This window comes from Crocuta crocuta, unplaced genomic scaffold (assembly GCF_008692635.1).
Source record: "Crocuta crocuta isolate KB4526 unplaced genomic scaffold, BGI_CrCroc_1.0 scaffold129, whole genome shotgun sequence".
Lineage (NCBI taxonomy): Eukaryota > Metazoa > Chordata > Mammalia > Carnivora > Hyaenidae > Crocuta > Crocuta crocuta.
In genome coordinates this window covers 5137815-5158378 of record NW_027551571.1, presented here as the reverse complement: position 1 = coordinate 5158378, position 20564 = coordinate 5137815, and the positions used below count along the sequence as shown (strand labels likewise).

Genomic DNA, 20564 nt, shown 5'->3' with positions numbered 1-20564 from the left:
CTTTAGGGTTACAATCCTTATAATTAATACACATGACTTCCACCTCTAGCCCCAAATAACTACTGTTTTAATCATGTTTTTATTTGTTAGACCAAGCTCCTTTCTCTTTGGGTCTCAGGCACATTCTGGTGATCACTAATTCCATTAATCCACTTAGCTATGACTTTACAGATAGGATTTCTTGTACCAACAGCCCATACATTTTATTTCTTGGAGCAGTACAGTCCAGTGGAATTTTTTGTGATGAGGAAAATGCTCTTTTTCTCTCTCTCTCTGCTAGGTCCCACACTCCAGCCACTAGCCACACATGGCTCCTGAGCACTTTGAATGTGTAGATAGTGCCACTGAATTTTTAGTGGAGCTGAATTTTTAACTTTATTTAGTTTCAGTTATTATTATTTCTATTCAAAATTTTTAAAATTTATTTGTTTTTATTTGTTTTTGAGACAGACAGATCATGACTAGGAGANTTTTTTTTTTTTTTTTAATTTTAGGGAGAGAGAGTATGTGAGTGGAGGAGGGGTCAGAGGGAGAGAGAGAGGGAGAGAGAGCATGTGCCACATTGGGGAGGGACAGAGAAAGAGAGTCCCAAGCATGTTCTGCACTGCCAACATGGAGCCTGACCCGGGGCTCAATCCCACGACCCTGGGATCTTGACCTGAGCCGAAATCAAGAGTGAGATGCTCAACTGACTGAGCCACCCAGGCGGCCTACTTGGGTTTAGCTAACTTACATTTAAGTGGCCACCCATGGATAATGGCTGTCACATGGGACAGCACAGTCTCAGTGGGTCCTGTATGGAAGGACGTAAGAGGAAGGAAGTCACGTCAACGAGGTAAAGCCCCAAGGGCTCCCACCGCGCATAAAACGTTGTTGATCACCAAACATCTCTTCAAAATACATCATGTTGAATATTTTTTCCGATGAGCTTTTTGTGCAATTCTTAATAACAAGAAAACAGATAATTTGGGGTGTGTTATGGAGGAAAAGCACAATTTAAGCGTAGCCCACGAAACCACTTCGTGGAAAGACTAGCATCAGAGACAGAAAGGAAGGTTTGGAAAGACACGCTTTACGTAATGATGGAAAAATTGGAAATAACCTCCAGGGATATTCAGTTTGGATCAACTCGTATGTAAAATCAACCTTCAACTGTTCCAGTAGAAAAAGCCAAAACTGGAAAATAAAACATCTGTAGGACTACAATACCTGCCTGTGTCCTGTGGTCCATCTCCACACCGCCTCCGGTTTGGTAAGACTATGACACAGGCTCCTTGGTGGTCACAAAAGCCACCTCATGCCTAGTCCCTGGGGCATTTAGATCTCCCCTCAGGTTACAGTCATGGTTGTCCGTTCCTTGCCTAACAGTGAGAGACCCGGGTTAAGAATTATCCAGACAAAAGCAGAGACAAAGGTTATTTGGAAGGGCCTTGTTCCTCAAGATTCTCCACGTCTTCTCCCTGTGTCAGATCCGGCCTCTAGAAAGCACGGACTCAGCCCTGTCTCCTCGGCACCTCTGTCACGGAAGAAAACTGTGTTATGTCTCAGCCTTTATCGAAAGGCCACATAAGAAACAGCCATAAATAGAACTTCTGTGTGTTCTTTGTGAAGTACTGGGAGCGCATTGTCCGTGTGCCACTCATGACCCCACCCACTGGAGAAATTTCTCTCAGATTCCAGAGCCAAAAAGTGCTGGCTGCATGATGAACTGGAATGTTTCATCTTCTAAGGCTGTGAAAAATACGTTTTGTCTCCCTCTTCATCCCCGAGAAACTCAGGGCTATTTTCTTGCTTGTCTGCGGTCATCCCCTCAGTCCAAGATTTCTATTCTAATTCTTCCTTATCTTCCCTTGTTTATACTTGGTCATCTTATTTTTGTTACGTGAATCATTTTACTATGGTGGTAATTTTTAAGGCAGTCTGCACCACGTCCATTTTGGAAGGGGTGACAAGGATGTTCTTCCTTGACCAAACTCTACTGGGTCCCCCTAAACTTTTCGAAGAGGCCTCGAATATCTGGCTTCTGTGTTTGTCTCTGTGTCCTCCTATCTTGGCAAGAGCCCTGCTAGGTCAGTGTCACTGTAATCCTGTCCCCTCCCTGGGGGTCAGTGAATTTCCACCCGCTGACCCTTACCCTTCCACTTCACCAGAAATTCCCACTCGCCTCTGCTGTATTCAGAACCGACCCCGGTTCTGTACTGAGATCTTTCTTTTACTTCAAGAGTCCTGAAGAAAAACTTTTTACTGCTTTAACTACTATCCAGCTCTGGTTTTTCTTTAACAGAAGACAGAATATAAGTATAAATTCATATATACAGATTTGTCTTCCTTCCTTTGCTTCCCCAAAACATCAGAACACCTTCTTAAGAGTTTCTTCTTATTCTTTCCTAATTTTATTTTAGAGAGAGAGAGAGTGGGCAGAAGAGGGGCAGAGGGAGAGAGAGAGAGGGAGAATCTCAAGCAGACTCCACACTCAGCACAGAGCCTGACTCGGGGCCCAATCCCACGACCCTGGGATCCCACCCTGAGCCGAAATCAAGAGTCGGACTCTCAGCTGACTGAACCACCCAGGTGCCTAAGAGTCCTTATTCTTAAACTCTGGGTTCAATGCTAAGAGTGCAATAAGTATGCGCCTTCTCTTTCACGGTGCTCTGCGAACCTCGGCCTGGCCCACCCCCCATCACAGTGTCTCTGGGTGGGTGACGGACTACTCTACACCAACGTGTCAAGTGTCATCCCACAAGATATCCCATTTTAAGAAATAGCCTTGGACCCCTTTCGGCCAAATGAGGACTCTGTGGCTCAGCCTTTCAAGAATTCTGTCTTCCTCCACAGTATCAGCTAAAATCCTGCTCAACCAAAAGCCTTAATCAAGAGTGTCGTTTCCAGTAGGTATTCTTCCTTGTGAGCAAACGTCAGGAAAAAAAAGAAAGAAAGAAATCCACGTTGGCTGAAGGCATGTTTTGCTAGATTGAGTGGAAGGTAAATTCTCACTTCAGACTGGTTTATTTTCTTTAACATGCAATTAACTACAAATGTTTCAAAAGAACAACTTACATATTAAGCGATAAAGCATTCGCCAAAACATGTTTACATCTGGGGCAGTTCACCAAAAGGATCCAGACTTTTCCCTGAACCTCACGCCTCTGCATGAACATCCTTCTCGTTCTGCTTCTGATGATCAGAGCGAAACATGAAATATAATCTGCTTTCTAGATGACAAAAAGAAAGTTCTCAGCCCGAGATTTTGTAAATTCACATCTTCTCAGGGAGTCTGGATCTGCAAAATGAAACAAAGGGATGTGTTGCTGGCTGTCACTGGGACACTCGACTGATTCCAAGGGGCGTCCTGGTTCATAAAAGGTGAGCGACTGTTCATCTGGCTTAATGCAGACACATCTTATGGGACAGGGGTGGGTATTTTGGGACTCAGTTTCTAAACCCAGGCATTCCTTAGATAGTAGAAATCTAGCTGCCTTTCCAAAAAACGTTTGGTTTTTTTTTTGTCTTTTTAAAAAATTTGTTTAAATGTTTATTTATTTTTGAGAGAGAGAGGCACACACACAGAGAATGTGAGCGGGGGAGGAGCAGAGAGAGAGGGAAACACAGAATCCGAATAAGGCTCCAGGCTCTGAGCTGTCAGCACAGAGCCCAACTCATGAACCGAGAGATCATGACCTGAGCTGAGGTCGGATGGTTAACCGACTGAGCCAACCAAGGGCCCTTGGTTTTCATTTTAACTGAAAGCCCTGATTTACAGTTTCTCTTGTCTCAATGTGTTGAATCACTACTTGAGGGTAGTGCAGGTTATCTGGTATATATTGTAAATACACTTGTACAGCAAGTCATATGTGTATAAGGTAAATAAAATGCATCCTTCTGTTTATATCTCACCAAATACAGGCCGTACAGCAATAGTCTTTGAAGTAAGGTAACTGTCACGAGTGAAAAATTCAGGCATCTAAAGAGGTTAATAATATTGCAGTTACTGCCACGCAAAACTCAGAGTCAGCTGATAGGTTTCTCGGTGACCAAGCACAACCCAAAACTGTTTTCTTGTAAAATCTCTGAAACACATAGTTGACTTAAATGTCAAATATTCTTGGGGCGCCTGGGTGGCTTAATCGGTTAAGTGTCCGACTTTCGCTTAGGTCATGATCTCACGGTTCGTGGGTTCAAGCCCCGCGTCGGGCTCTGTGCTGACAGCTCAGAGCCTGGAGCCTGTTTCAGAGTCTGTGTGTGTCTCTCTCTCTGACCCTCCCCTGCTCACGCTGTCTCTCTCTCTCTCTCTCCTAGAAACAATAATAAAAAAAAAAGTCAAATATCCTTCAGAAAAGCCCCATAAAGCTTGATTCACTGGTAGCGTTGTTTTTACCCTCTGCCTGAAGAGTAGTAATACTGGTCTTACCACTCAGAACTTGCAGAACTATTACTGCAGCCTCAGCAGCTTGTGGACCAAAATTTTAGTCATGGGTCAACAGGGACAATAAAACTTCTGCCTGTAGACTTCTTACCCTTGAAGCTATTTAGACAGGGCGGTGGGTGGGACCTTTACACACATGCGCAGAGGCCAAATGCTTCTAGAACCAGTATCATTCCTGTGAGAATCTGGGGAAGTCGCAACCACAGAATTTCAGAGTTAGAACATAACTTAATCGCCCAGCCGCTCCCTCACTTTACAGAGGAGGCAAACGAAACCCAAGAGTGGTGTATTTATTAGAGAGTAGTTGGCTAGATACCAAAAAAACGGAGATGAAGATTCTCTGCTTTTCCTTCTGTGCTGTGTTACATGTGTGTATTTTGGGGGTAGAATTTAGCTTGTGGTTACAGAATATGAAAGATCTGACGTCGTCAAATTATCAAAGCATAGCACTAAAAATAAATCACAGCTGTTTAAACTATTAACTCAAGGGCCAGCGGGGAAGCATCGTAAAGGAAGGGTCAGGCCATTAACACCTGAATCCACTGAGCAGTTTTAACGTCACCAAGAAAGAAATACCCCCGTATTGGACGTTTCCTGATGCCATGCAGTAGGAGATACACATTACCGCCTACAGAAAATTCTTGTCGGAAGAATCCAGCCAGAATCTGATTGAGGCTCTAGATGTAGATACCGGTTGGAGGGAAAGACAGAGGATAGAAGAGTGTATTAAACTCACCACAGGGACACAACTGGCCAAATCCAGACTGAAAAATTCTACGGAATGGATGACCCAGTTTCCTCAACAACAACAAAATAATAAGAAGAATAGAGAAAGAAATCAGAAAAGAGAGAGGGAGGATTTTTATACATTAAAAGAAATGTAAGAGATCTTAATCAAATGTAACCTGCACCTTGACTATCTCTTGATTCAAACAAAGAAAAATGACAAAAGACTTTTATAGGACAATCAAGGAAATTTGAACACTGGCTGATGTTAGATGATATCAAATTTCTATTCTTACTACTTTTATGTGTGTATCTTTTAGAGATACAAGCAGAAGTATTTACAGATTAAATAACATAATGTCTGGGATTTGCTTTGAAGTTCTCTACCCAGGGACCGGGGCGTGGGCTGTATAGATGAAAGAGGATTTGATCCATGTTGGTAATTGTTGAAGCCGAGTGACAGATATGCATCACACTCTTCTCTCTACTTCTGTGTATGTTTGAAAGTCTTTGTTAAAAAGGTGAAAATTAAAATGAAACCAAGATAAACATAATACGTATGATAGGCGGTACACATACATTCTGCTGCCATTTTTTTTTTTGTAGGATCAAAAGGATCATTTAGTCTGTGATGTTTCTATTTAAAGTGATAGTCCTACATCTTTACTGAACAGCATCCAAACATTGCTGGATGGGTCGTATCTCTGGCAGGTGTCTATTCTGCACTTTGTGTCATAACAATCCTTCAGCCTCTATGTCCCTCCCTGTGAAGCTCCTGATGGGCAGAGATGATTATCTTCCTCTCCCTGGTCCATAGAACAGTGTTTGATGTGTGCCCAATATAGAACTGGATGGTCAGGAGAAGCATTTTTGTCATTTGCCACCGTAATCACAGTTTTATTTATGTTGACGTGCAAATCTGTCTTTGGTGGTGGTGACATCATTGTGCCCTTAATGAAAATGGAAAACAGTGTTAAAAAGAATCAGAAAAGAGTAATCCAATCCTCTTCTATGGCTCCCCACTTTCTGCCCACCAACCTTTGATTTCTAAGCTTTCCTTCTGAAGAATCACTTTAGAAAATCATTATTATGTATCTGGCTTGGAACTTTTCCAGATTTCCAATCTTACTTAAGCTGAAATTCTTTAAATCAAGATACTTGTACAAAGTGTTCCCAAAACTTCTGAATATATTCCCCCTCACCGGTCATAAACAAAACTCTGATTCGATGCAGGGGAAAAGAAGCTCTGATCACTCATTTAGGACATTGTTCAAGTACCAGTCACATAAGCCTTTCCTAGTCAGCTACCCGAAACCCTTCATTTCTTTCTTTCCATATTGGGTTTCAGAAACAATGAATTTACTTCTAGAAACTGAAAAGGAAAAAGAAGGTTGATTGAAAAGATAGCTACTAATACTTCTTCCCATTCCTGGCTGCTCCTTCCATCAAGGGGTGGAGTGAAACAGGGCTGACCTTGTAACTTATTTTGATCAATGGAATGTTCATTGTGGAAGGAAGGAAGAAATAAAAACAGCACAAATGATAGAGCAAATGGGATAAAAAAAAATTAGCAACAGGTGAATCTGAGTCTGAGAAAAGGGTACACAAGTGTGCCTGATGCAATTTTTATATTTGTAATTATTTTCAAGTTGAAATTATATCCAAATAAAAAGTTAATAAATAGTTCTGTTCTGAGACAGAATCCATGAAACTATTTCTCCATCTTCAAACCTAAACTATCCCTTCCCATCTCTGAACACCTATAGCACTTTACTGTTTTGTTATTGGGTTTTTAAAGTTTATTCATTTATTTTGATAAAGTGCAAGCAGGGGAGGGACACAAAGAGAGACAGTGAGAGAGAGAGAGAGAGAGAGAGAGAGAGAAGAGAACCCGAAGCAGGCTCCACACTCTCAACACAGAGCCCACTGTGGGGCTTGATCTTAGGAATCATGAGATCATGACCTGAGCTGAAATCAAGAGGCAGACACTTAACCAACTGAGCCACCCAGGTGCCCTTTTCGTTATTGTTTTTTTAATCCTCACGTAGGGCCTGGTATTATTCCTCAGTTGCTTCAGGCTGATTTCGGTGTGGAAGACTGTATTTCATGTTCTCAAGTACATGTGAAGTCCTCAGCACGCTCTTTGAAAGCCCCATGTCCTCGACAGAACATTGGCACAGTGTAGATGCCCTGTGTCGTCTGGAAAGGGCTCTGGCTGGGAGGATTCGGCTTCACACCCCTGCTCTGCCACTCAATTGCTGTGTGAACTTGGGCAAATTAATGTACATCTCTGTGTCTCCATTTTCCCATTTGTTTAGTTGGAGGACTATAGGTGGCTTTTGCTGTTTCAAAGCTACTGGTTAAAATTTTTTGCTTTATGTTGGAACAACTTTATATTCTAGGAGTAGCATGTAAAAAAAATAAAGAGTTAAAATACGAGTTTCTAGAGGCACCTGGGTGGCTCAGTCTGGTGAATCTGCTTACCATCCAAGATCCCAAAATTGTTATCATAATCCTTGATGTTATCTCTCTTATCCTCAAGGCAGCAGAGAAACTTTCAGAGAAGGAAAACATGTGTCTCCTGATAGAAGAAATTGGTGGCGTTGATAAAATTGAGGCTTTGCAACTTCATGAGAACCCACAGGTTGCCCTATCTACTTTGAACATTATCGAGAATCATTTTTGTGAGGGAGAAGAAAGCGGTACAGTATTACCAGCCCTGGAGGAAGATTGTGAATTCTTAAACCAATTAACAAAAAATTACCAAGGCCCCATGACTTCTAAACCAAGGACCACACCCTAATGGGTAACTTCTTTAAGAAGCTTCTAGATCTTGGCATGCCACAGGTGTAAAGATTTTAAACTGAATGTTAATAAAATTTTCAACACACACACACACAAAAACTTGATTTTGGTTCAAGTCATGGTCTCACAGTTCGTGAGTTTGAGCCCCACATAGGGCTCTGTGCTGACAGGTCCAGAGCCTGCCTGGGATTCTCTCTCTCCCCCTTTCTCTGCTGCTCCGTGACTGTGCTCTCATTCTCTCTCTCAAAAATAAATAAACATTAAAAAACTGTTTAAAAATATGAGTCTCTATGTATTAAAAAAGTGCTTTATAGTGTATCAAGCTGCAGCTGTTAAAAGCAATGCAATGGGGCACCTGGATGCCTCAGTCAGTTAAGCATCCAACTCTTGGTTTGGCTCAGGTATGATGTCGTGGTTTGTAAGTTCGAACCCCAAGTGGGGCTCTGTGCTGGCAGTGTGGTGCCTGCTTGGGATTCTTTCTCTCCTTCTCTCTCCCATCCCTTCCCCACTCACACTGGCTCTGTCTCTCTCAGGATAAATAAATAAACTTTTAAAAATGTAATAATTTGGGGAGTTCAAAATCTTCAAAGCAACATTTTGGACACTTTTGTTGACCATCTATAGATCCTTCTACTTGTTTCATTTTGATGACTTTTTTTCTTTACCATGAACACTGCAATGATTGTGGACTGAAGCACTAAGAAAGTGGATTTCCCTGAATGATCTTTCTCCGCAGTTGGTTTTATACGTTTCCACATTCTACCCAGCTTCTCCATGGTTAATAAAACACACTTGTACGATAGTTAGTGGAGGTGATTAAGCGCGTCTGATGCCCTCAGCAGTTTGACGTTGATTTAATAATTTTGCATTTCTTACTTTATTACTGATGCGAATGATCTTGAGCAAAAGCCCCTAGAAATTCTGTCTTCTTTCTCTCACTCAGGGCCAAAATTTGCTCAGGTTTCAGACTGAAGCTCTAAGAAGTCTCATTCAAATACACTTTTGTTACTGAAAGATTAAAATAATGGGCCTAAAAAAGAGTCCCTCTCTTTTATTGATTGAAGTAAGTTCTCTCTGTTAATCTGATCTTTGCCTGTTTCATATCTGACCAATCTCCCATGATATTAGAATTTCAAAAGGTATCAGCTGGTTTTGAAAACATTTCCATCCATCGACACAGTATCAAAGTATACTTTAGGTTTTATTTATATGCAGAAACAAAATTGCATCTGATGCAAATTTATGTTGAGTGTCATGCTTTCCAATTGTTAAAGCTCCCATGGTGGGTATGACAAGTGCGTGGAAGGCGTGTGTGCGCTGAGGTCAGACACATAGTAAAGAAGGTTTGCAGTCCATGGAAACACTGTTAGACGTGCCTCTATTATCTCTTCAGTGAACACAAAGATTTTGTGAATAAATGAATAAATAAATAGTGGCTGATACTGAAGAATGTATAACTATAATAACTAATATGTATTTATTTCCCGTGCTTCATACGAAGTTTCAAATATTCAAAAAACCCTCAGTTAGTGCCCAGTTGTATCCATGAATTGGTTTCATCTTGATTTTGTCATCTGTGGAAGTTTTAAAGGCAAAAGTGGGGTTCTTAAAACGTCTAATACTGGGGCCATTCATGCTAGTTTTGCTTATCCATTCAGGTTGAACCAGATTTATTTAATTCTCCAGTTGGGTGTATTGTACTAAATGAGAGTAGTTATGATCTCAGAGGAAATATTGTCCTGAATATTCTGTATCACCCCGAGACTTTGTTTTCTTCCCCTATATTACTGTGTTTGTGCTTTATATTGGTTAATCGACCTTATATTGGGAACAGGGAACAAACTTTCTACAAATGACCTGCTGTTTTCATTGTACATTTAAAAATTCTATTTAATGTATTTATTTCTTTGTTAGAGAGAGAGAGAGAGAGAGAGAGAGAGGGCATGCGTGGACACAAGTATGGGAGACGGGCAGAGAGATAGAGAAAGAGAATCTCAAGCAGGCTCCACGCTGAGTGGTTGTGATCCCACGACCCTGGGATCATGACCTGAGCCCAAATTAAGAGTCAGATACGCAACCGACTGAGCCACCTAGGCGCCCACTACCATTGTACTTTTTGAAGGTTGACAGGAATTTTATCTCATGCCACAGCTCTTACAGATGCCAAAATGGCCAGCGGTGAAAATATTGTGCAGAACTTCTACCTTGCCGGCAGTAAAGAGTGATGGTTCATTTCACTCTATCATTGTTGCTTCTTTAAATATAATTATTTACTTTGTGAATATGATACTTTGGGGAAGAAATGCTTGGTATATAATATATATACCACATATATTATATATATTCAAATATATTACACAAATCATCAAATGAGACCACTGCCTGAGGTCAAAGATGTATTTCCCCTTCTACAGGAATACGATTGAAGGGGGAGAAGTAATATTGTGTGAAATTCATGTCCATGTTATAACCCAGTGCCCGCATCTGCAGAGCAGTATTGGTTTCTCTAAAAGTAATGGATTTTCAACACACTGATGAGTTTATAACTTACCCTTGTCCTTTTGAATAAAGCATGTGTCTTCTCTAGACCTCTAAGATGTATTTCAACCCCAAAGTCTAGGGCCTTACTATTACAGGCCATCCATTTTAAGAGGAAGATCAATTTTTTTCCACTAAATTGTTTGCCTGACAAAATGTCGACACCTCAAATCTTGACAAATATCTGAATTCAGAATAGGTTTATACTTTCACATATCCGTAGGAACAAATCAAGCTTTGGAAATGCTACTGTAAGTTTGTCTAATTCATATACTTAAGAATTATCTTTGTAAGAAAGCCTTGACTCATAAATATAACTTAGGAAAAAGTAAACTTTCTCAAAACGTAAATCTGAACATTGTTCATGTGTAATTTGTTATTTTTAATTTTAATGTTTTTTATTTATTTCTGAGAGAGAGAGAGAGAGAGAGACAGCGTGAACAGGGGAGGGTCAGAGAGAGAGGAAGACACAGAATCTGAAACAGGCTTCAGGCTCTGAGCTGTCAGCACAGAGCCCGACACGGGGCTCGAGCCCACAAACCGTGAGATCATGACCTGGGCTGAAGTCGGACACTTAACTGACTGAGCCAACCAGACGCCCCCGTTCATGCGTAATTTGAAGTATTTTAAATTACAAAGATGAGTGTATGTTTGTTTCTGTTTTCTTTTTCTAAATAAACTATAATTCTTAACAACTATTCCAACTGTACAAATATTAATTTGGGATTAGGTGTGCTAGGTTTGGAAGTAGGTGTGGAAACTGCTGATGGGTGAATTCATGTGTTTTGATATGGTGCCATGTCCTATGATATGTCAAACTGGCTAGTTTCATGGACACTAAATTCAATTAAAACACAGTTCATACCAATACTTTAATATGTGTAAGCATTACTCTTAGTGATATTTATTTGATGTTCTTAGTCATACTCTTTTCCTATGTTGAGTCAGATTCTCCTTGTACATTTCATGAAATCCACTCTTTCAGTAACACCTACTCAGCAGGCTTTAAGAATTAAGTTTGCTTTTTACTTTGGAAACATTGAATCTTTAGGGTCAATAAAGATGCCATTATGAGTTGAGTGCTGATACTGTGAAAATCAGGAACATGAGGTGGGTCTCTTATTTCTTAATGTTCTCGCTTACATTTCATAAGTGGTTGATTCACGATTATGTAAACTGTGGAACACAAGGAACTAGTTGTGGGGCGTGTCATCTTTGCCCATGTGTTTGGGAGGGACTATTTTCTTTTGCTGCACAAATTCCTTTTCTTGCAACATGAAATTTCTCTTGTGTAAAATAGATGTCATTATTACCTCATTTTGTTACTTTCATTCATTGCAAGAATTTTCAGTGAGGTAAATGCATATAACTTTTGTCACCGATTTAATGAAGAATATTTGAAGGAATGAAACGAGTGAATTAGGAAGATAAAGTTGAGAAAGTGTTATATAAGACAAAGAGCTGGAAAATAGAAGAACATTCAAGGAGAGGATCAATTCAGGAAGTCCGATAGCTTACAAGTAAGACTTCCATAAGGAGAGAACAGAGATAATGAAGCAGAGAAATTATCAACGGTGTTAGAGAATTTCCCTGAATTCAAGGTCGTGTGTTTCTAGAAATGAATGGGCCCCCAAAATACCCAGGATGAGAAATAGAAAAGATCCCCAAGACACAGCGCTACAACTTCAGAGTGTTAAAAAGAATATCCAGGGGCTCCTGCATGGCTCAGTCGGTTAAGCGCTCTACTCTTGAGTTTGGCTCAGGTCATGATCTCTTGTGAGACTGAGCTCCACACTGGGCTCCATGGTGTCAGCACCGAGGCTGCTTGAGCATACCCCCCCCCCCTCCCCCCTCCCCTATGTGTGCTTTTCTCTCTCTCTCCAAATAAATAAACTTTAAAAAAAAATAGGAATATCCCCAAAGCTTCCAGATAAAGAAAAAGAATGAAAAAAAAAAAAAAAACAGGTCACATACAAAGAATCAGCATCATTGGAGCTTATAATACAATAATAAAATGGAGCAATGCCTTTGAAATTCTAAGTGCAAAAAGGCTTCAACCTAAAACTGCAGACCCAGCTTTGGCAGATGTTACAGATGGGTGCACGCTTCCTAAGCACCTTCCTCTGCTTTAAATACTCCAAAGCTAAAGCCGCATTTCCCAGGTTCCCTTGCAGCAACAGTGCTGTGTTTTAAAATGGTCCCAACAAGCACACCCACCAGTGAGGGGCTTGGAAGGCGGAGACGGCCGACGTAGCTGCTACACGGGGTACCAGACATGCTGTGGTATCTGTGGCCGTAGTGTCTCAGTGTCCCTCAACCTTTTGTCTTTTTTATGATTGCTCCCCTGAGGGGCCTTTTGAGACATTTCCCCCACATCACAACCACCTATGAAATTTTAACACTACAGATATATTGTATATCCATTTATGTACTGTATATATATGTATATGCCTATTTGTATTTTAAAAGAATAGGTGTTTTTGTCCTACCCATTCCCTCCCCAAACAACTTTTGCCCCTTTTGGGGCAATATTGCCCTCGCTGAGAAGGCATGTACTATACGGTCCCTAGAATCATAAGTATCAAATAGCATGTGGCAGTGGCAGTTGGATTACTGCCAATGGTATGGCCCAGTGGTTTGACTGAGTGGTGTTCCTGGGTGGGTACATCCGGGTGTTCCAATATGGAAGAAGAGTGAGAGAAGTCTTTCCATGACACCAGAGGAAAACCCTATGCTGAAGGCTTGCTTTAGAGTTCAGAAAGCAGCCAGTCCAGAATGGAGCAGGATAACATAGATTCCAGAACATCTGGGGAAGCATAAAACCGATAGCTTCCCCCATGCTTTCAGCCATGTTGATGGGTGTTTTAGAGCCGTGTGCTAAGATTTGGAGAGGAATTAGTGACGGTTACACAGAAAACTGAATGAAGAAAAAGAAAGTGAATGTTAGCTCCAGGATAAATACAAAGTAGTAGTGAAATGGAAACATAATTGTAGTATACTATGTGACTCATCTTTGAACAGTATTTATGAGGGAAGTTATAATAACAGAAAGTCTGAATATTTATTTAACCCACAGTAGTGATATAATTATTTTGGGAGGATAGGGTTGAAGGAAGGGTGGGAGAAGAGCTGTACTCTCATCATCCATAATAAAGTGGCCAACGTACAATGTTTAAAATGAGAAAGACTTGAGATAGCAGTGTAAACCTTTTTTTAAAAAAGTAATTTCTGGGGCGCCTGGGGTGGCTCCGTTGGTTAAGCATCTAACTCTTGATTACAGCTCAGGTCCTGATTTCATGGTTCATGAGATCGAGCCCCGCATCAAGGTCTGTGCTATCAGCACAGAGCCCGCTTGGGATTCTCTCTCTCTCTCTCTCTCTCTTTCTCAAAATAAATAAATAAGCCTAAAAAAAATAAATTCAGAGGACAATAGAATAGTTTAAAAAATTTTTTGGGGCGCCTGGGTGGCTTAGTCGGTTNTTTTTTTTAAAACATTTATTCAGTTTTGAAAGACAGAGACAGAGCGTGAGCAGAGGAGGGGCAGAGAGCAAGGAAGACACAGAATCTGAAGCAGGCTCCCGCCTCTGAGCTGTCAGTGCAGAACCCGATGTGGGGCTCCAACCCACGAACCTGAGCCAAAGTCAGATGCTTAACTGAGCCACTCAGGCACCCCTAAAACAGTTTAAAGAATTGCAAATGTTGACTATGGGAAGCAAAAGTCAGGAGTGGGAATAAGCAGGATGGGACCTTCCTTTCTCCTTAAAGTCTTATATTACTGTTTGATTTTTAACTTGTTCATCTAGTGCCATTTATGTACACATACGTGAAGTGAAATTCAAAAAAAATAAAAGCAAAAAAAAAAAAAGCCTGCATTGTTCTAAGACCTCTTAACTGGTTCTTTTTTCATTTTCTCCCTGGATGATCTTGTTAATATTTTTCTATAATTGCTTTCTCTCCATAGAAGTCCTCAGATATACCATACCTTGGCAAAGACTTTAGATATGAATATTATTTACAGGTCTTGATCTAAATGAGCCTCTTAAAACTGAACACTGTGGTAAATGTATTCCCTTTCCTCCCTAATTCCCTTCCTGGTCCAAAGATTCTATCATTTGAATGGTATATTGGCCAGTATTGGCTTTCAAATGCAGGTCTCAAAATTGGCAGATTTCTGATATTTGTAGGAAACCACAGTTATCAGAAACATAAAAGAATATAATATCTTCATTATACGTAATCAAGGATTTACTCAGAGCATTTCACTTTTTTATGTTTATTTATTTATTTTGAGAGAGAGAGCGCGCACGTGCTCACGAGCATGCGAGAAGGGGAAGGGCCGAGAGAGAGGGAGAGAAAATCCCAAGCAGGCCCCATGCTGTCGACAGAGAGCCTGATGTGAGGCTCAAACTCACAAACTGTGACATCATGACCTGACCCCAAATCAGGGGTCCAACACTTAACCGACTGAGCCACCCTGGGGTTCGAGAGTACTTCATTTTGATTTCATTTAAACAACAGAAGGAGTCTAATAATGTTAGTTTTCATAGTTATCATTACTAATTTAGCACTAGTGGATCTAGTTATTTTGACATAGAAAAAACGGTTATGGGTTGATTATTTGTAGCTCTGAAAGATAATAAAACCTAAATTACTCGTTTTGGTATAAGAGTCAACATCTGTGTCTTGCTTCTGTATTTGCTTAATTAAAATGAGGTTGTCAACAAAATAAGACCCTAGTGCAACGATTCTTAAACTTCAGTGTGCTAGGAATCACCCATGGACACTGGGAAAATACAGATACAAGGGCCCTAGCTTTTAAATCCACCCCCCTTTGCCCCCTCTCTCTTTCTACTTCTCCTGTTTCTTCTTCAAATTCTGATTCTTCATGTGTTTCATATTGTCCAGAAACCTGGATTTTAAACGAGAGTCCTGAGTGATTCTAGTTAAGCCACTGAAACACACTGACTTGTTGGGTTGTATCAGATATATCTGAGTTGGTTTTCTTTTTCTTTTAATTCATTTCCTAGTGACACTCAAGCAACTCCATAGGGAACAATTTTAAGTGCTCTCTCAGATAAGTATCTAGGGACCAGAGGCTGAATATATTTTGCATGAAGAGGAACAGAGTAGCTTTATGCAATAAGATCAAGTTCCTGGCTCCTGTCCTAGAATAATATAAGATCATTTCATTGGTTACCAGCTGCATGGGGACCAAAAAAAAAAAAAAAAAAGAGATAAGTATTTGTGGATTCAGAGAGATGGTATTTTAAAAAATACTGTACAGAAGGATGAAGTCTACTGGTACCTGGAATTTTCAAAATAATCACTCAGGGTAATAATTTTTAAATGTCTTGCAAAATAATACTCCAAACTATAAATTATACATTCCTCTGCTTAGCTTTCCATGAAATCCTTGTATTAATTACTGTTTGTCTTTGTCTTCATATTTTCTACTGTGTAGGTTGTAAAGGCTTGGAATAGATACTGATGGTTAAAAAACAAAATGATCTAATTTTCAACAGTATATTACAACATTTGTGAAGAAGATAAGGTTTAACACTGGTCCTCTTATCAATTTCTGTGAATATAAACCTCTATAAATGCTTTCAGGTGAGGTAGGCCAGGACTGTGATTAGTCATTTAATGTTCTCAACAATCCTAAAATTTGTATGGGACCATAAAAGACCCCCAATAGTTAAAGCAACCTTGAAAAAGAATAAAAAGAAGTAGGGGGCATCACAATTCAAGTTATATTACAAAGCTGTAGTGATCAAAACAATATGGTACTGGCACAAAAATAGACACAGAGATCAATGGAACAAAATAGAGACTCCAGGAATGAACCTACAATTACATGGTCAATTAATCTTCACCAAAGTAGGAAAGACTATCCAATGAAACAAAGACTGTGTCTTCAACAAATGGTGTTGGGAAAACTAGACAGCAATATGCAAAAGAATGAAACTGGACCACTTTCATACATCATACACAAAAATAAATTCAAAATGGATAAAGACCCAAATGTGAGACCTAAAACCATAAAAATCCTAGAGAACACAGGCAGTAACTTCTTTGACATCAGCCATAGCAACTTCTTTCTAGATACGTCTCCTGAGGCAAGGGAAACAAAAGCAAAAATAAACTATTGGGACTACATCAAAATAAAAAGCTTCTGCACAGCAATGGAAATAATCAACAAAACTAAAAGACACCTATGGAATGGAGAAGATATTTGCAAATGATATTTATGATAAGGTGTTAATATCCAAAATACATAAAGAACTTATAAAGCTCAACACGCAAAAGATGAGTAATCCAATTAAAAACATGGGCAGAAGACATGAACAGATATTTTTCCGAAGAAGACATACAGATGGCCAACAGACTCATAAAAAGATGTTCAACATCACTGATTATCAGGAAAATGCATCAAAACTGCAATGAGATATCACCTCACACCTGTCAGAATGGCTAAAATCAACAACACAAGAAACAACAGGCATTGGTAAGGATGTGGAGAAAGGGGAACTCTCTCGAACTATTAGTGAGAATGCAAACTGGTGCAGCCAGCCACTGTGGAAAACAGTATGGAGTTTCCTCAAAAAGTTAAAAATAGAACTACCCTACCTTGCAGTAATTGCCCTACTGGATATTTATCCAAAGAATATGAAAACACTGATTAGAAGGGATACATGAACCCTGCTATTTATAGTAGCATTATCTACAATAACCGAATATGGAACAGCCCAAGTATCTGTCAGTTGATGAATGGATAAAGAAAAGGAATAATGGAATTATACACAGCCATAAAAAATGGAATAATACTCAGCCATAAAAAAGAATGAAATCTTGCCACTTACAATGACATGGATGGAGCTACGGAGTATTATGCTAAGCAAAATAAGTTAGTCAGAGAAAGAGAAAGACAAATACCATATGATTTTACTCATATGTGGAATTTAAGACACACAAAACAAATAAGCAAAGGGGAAAAAGAAACAGAGAGAAGCAAGCCAAGAAAAACTCTTGCATATAGACAACAAACTGATGATTGCCAGAGAGGAAGTGAGTATGGGAATGGGTTAAATAAGTGATGGGGATTGAGAAGTGCACTTGTGATGAGCACCAGGTGATGCATGGAAGTGTTAAAGCACTACATTGTACACCTGGAACTAATATGAGTTCATATTAGTTCCAACATGACTGTATGTTAACTATACTGGAATTTTTTTTAGATAGAACTCAGATGCACGCACTGAAGCAGGGGAAGGGCAGAGGAAGAGAGACAGAGACAGAATCCCAAAGCCACACTGAGTGTGGAGCCTGATGTAGGACTCAATCCCATGACCCTGGGATCTTGACTTGAGGTTGAAATCAAGAGTCAGACACTCAGCCAACCGAGCCACCCAGGTGTCCCTTAACGAACTGTCATTTAAATAAAAACTTAAAAACAAAAAACAAAAAAAAGTAATGTTCTCAAATTTATGTTCTCTTTATACTTCGAATTTTAGTCCTTGGTGGTTTGGTTTTCCCTGTCAATTTGGAGAGATAAGCTGACTAAATTAACTTTTTGTTGCTAATATACACTTCCTCTACTTGGTCTATGGTTCCCATGGTAAATCTGACCATTTACTTAGAGACCTGCGACTCCTATAATAACAGTGGTGATAATGACGATGGAGGCAATGATGGCTAATGTTTACTGAGAGCTTACAGTGTGACAAGTGTCAGGTGGTTTGAATAGCACAAATCATTATTATTCCCATTTTATTTATTTTTAAAATATTTTTGTTTTTATTTATTTATTTACTTTATATATTATTCCCAGTTTATAGATGGGAAGACTGAGGCCCCAGGAGGTCAATTACCTACGCAAATCAAACACGTAGCAAGTAGGCTTCAAACTCAGGAAATCTGGTTCTAGTGACCAACTTCTTTCCCCAGTACATTCGATAACTCTACCCTCCCGATGTCTTCCCCAAATTAGGGATAATATTTCAGATGAAGACTCTAAGAAAGGAGCTTCCAATGGTGGTATTTTCACCTGCTCTGCATTCTCATTTTGGAAGTGTCAACTCATTATTTATAAATCTAATAGTACAATTGGTTTAAGCTACCTTGGAAATACTTGGTATCTCGTTATAGATTGCCACTTGATTTTTAAAAAATAGCTTGTCAATTATAACTCAATTATTTTTTAGGTCAGCTCTGTGTCCAAGGTGGGGCTCAAACTCACAACCCCGAGATCAAGAGTCACTTGCCCTACCAGCTGAGCCAGCCAGGCACCCCAGATTTCCAGCTTAATTTTAATGTGTTGTGATTTCAATAGGAATTGTCTTGTGACATACAGGATTTAAAACCCAGATCAGAATTTACATATAAAAGTGCAAATAAGAGAGAATAACTCTCAGCTTTCAAGTGGAAAATAAATTAAAAGATAATTTGATGAAATTGAAACCAGACCATTATCTGATTACAAGGCATTCCTTACCACATACCTCATGTTTAACCGGAAGAGTCATCTGTACGGGAGGGCAAGTTCTTTGGCAAGGGAACTAGGTTAGATGTGGTAACAACCATTGACTTCATAGTAGAGATGATGCTCATTCCTAGTTCTTTACTGCTAAGGGCTCTTGCATCAGAATTATAATCTGTGAAGCAAAACCCAGCATCTGAAAAATGACAGTAATGGAGGAAGGGTTGGAGCAGAAAATACCTACAACACAATATGTTCTTTGACACATTTACCCACGAAGAGGGAAATTTGCTCAAAGTGTTAGGCCTCTGGGGGACCACACAGAACGTGGTGGGCTGGAGTGAAGGCTTTCTCTTGGTTGCCTAGCTGGCAACAGAAGAGGGGGTATAACTCCTCTCCACGAGTCAGACTAGACTCTTTAGAAGAGCGGTGAGATATCAACATTTCCAAGGAAGGGAACTCTTCTTGTAATTATAGGGAAACAGAAATAACCTGAAATATTAGGCAGAACTGAGAAAATGAGGCCTTCTTACACGGCGTATGAAGTAGACGCAGTAAATGTTACTAGTGGTAATGGTAATTATGATAAAATCTCGGGTGGGGTATTGTGACTTACATTTAACACGTTTCATCATTCGGACACAAATGCCATTACACAAACATGAGGAAGCCTGAGAGTTTGCACACTGACACCAAAGAGTTTCAGATGGCGTTCTTACGGTAAATAAACTGTAAGGGTGTCTTCTTTTTATTGAGGCTTGACTCATTCATCTAAAGGTGAAAAAGCCATTACCCCATGAGGGAAATAGAACATTTCCCCTAGGTGCAGAGATATGACACAGAAGTCATCACAGGCCCCTGACAATCACGGACTTTGAAGAAGAAACTTGACTACAGATAAAATAAATGAGACTTCATTCCAAAACCAGCAGGGCAAGTGGAAAGCAAATGCAATTCTCAAGTTGATGAGTAATAGTTTTGTTTACATCTCTTAGTCAAATAAACCTAGACTGGATGTAGGCTCAGGAAGACAGAAAAAAATCTAGACATTCTTGGGAATCGTATAATCTTAGAGGAAGAAGGCGCCCATGAAATTATTTAGTTTCTGGGGCGCCTGGGTGGCTTAGTCGGTTAAGCGTCCGACTTTCGCTTAGGTCATGATCTCGCGGTTCGTGGGTTCGGGCCCCGCTTCGGGCTCTGTGCTGACTGCCGGCTCAGAGCCTGGAGCCTATTTCAGAGTCTGTGTCTCCCTCTCTCTCTGACCCTCCCCTGCTCACGCTGTCTCTCTCTCTCTCTCTCTCTCTCCTAGAAATAAATAAAAATATTTAAAAAAAAGAATTAAGATAGTGAGGCTTACTTTTATAGGATGGATGCTATCTGAGGTAGGAGAGTGAGGCATTATATATTATTAGTTCCATTCTTTCCCCTTTCATCAGAGTTTAATAGCTTTTAGTCTAATTAGCAGATACTGGACAGGAGGCCTGCATCAATCAAACTTCTGCGATCACCACTGAATTATTAGCTCAAAACACAGGCCTCAATTTCTTCACTAAAAACATGAAGATGTAGTATTTTTAATATGAGAAAGGTAGTTAC

The 20564-nt window shown here is 39.9% G+C and overlaps 1 long non-coding RNA gene across 1 annotated transcript; it reads right to left on the bottom strand.

Annotated features, from left to right (window-relative positions):
- Positions 1 to 2987: 2987 nt before the first annotated feature.
- On the bottom strand, positions 2988 to 19158 carry LOC144220726 (uncharacterized). The gene is made up of 2 exons (XR_013331839.1): positions 18991 to 19158; positions 2988 to 3280 (listed from the first exon to the last, which is right to left on the bottom strand). It is a non-coding gene; the product is annotated as an uncharacterized LOC144220726 (long non-coding RNA).
- Positions 19159 to 20564: the final 1406 nt, after the last annotated feature.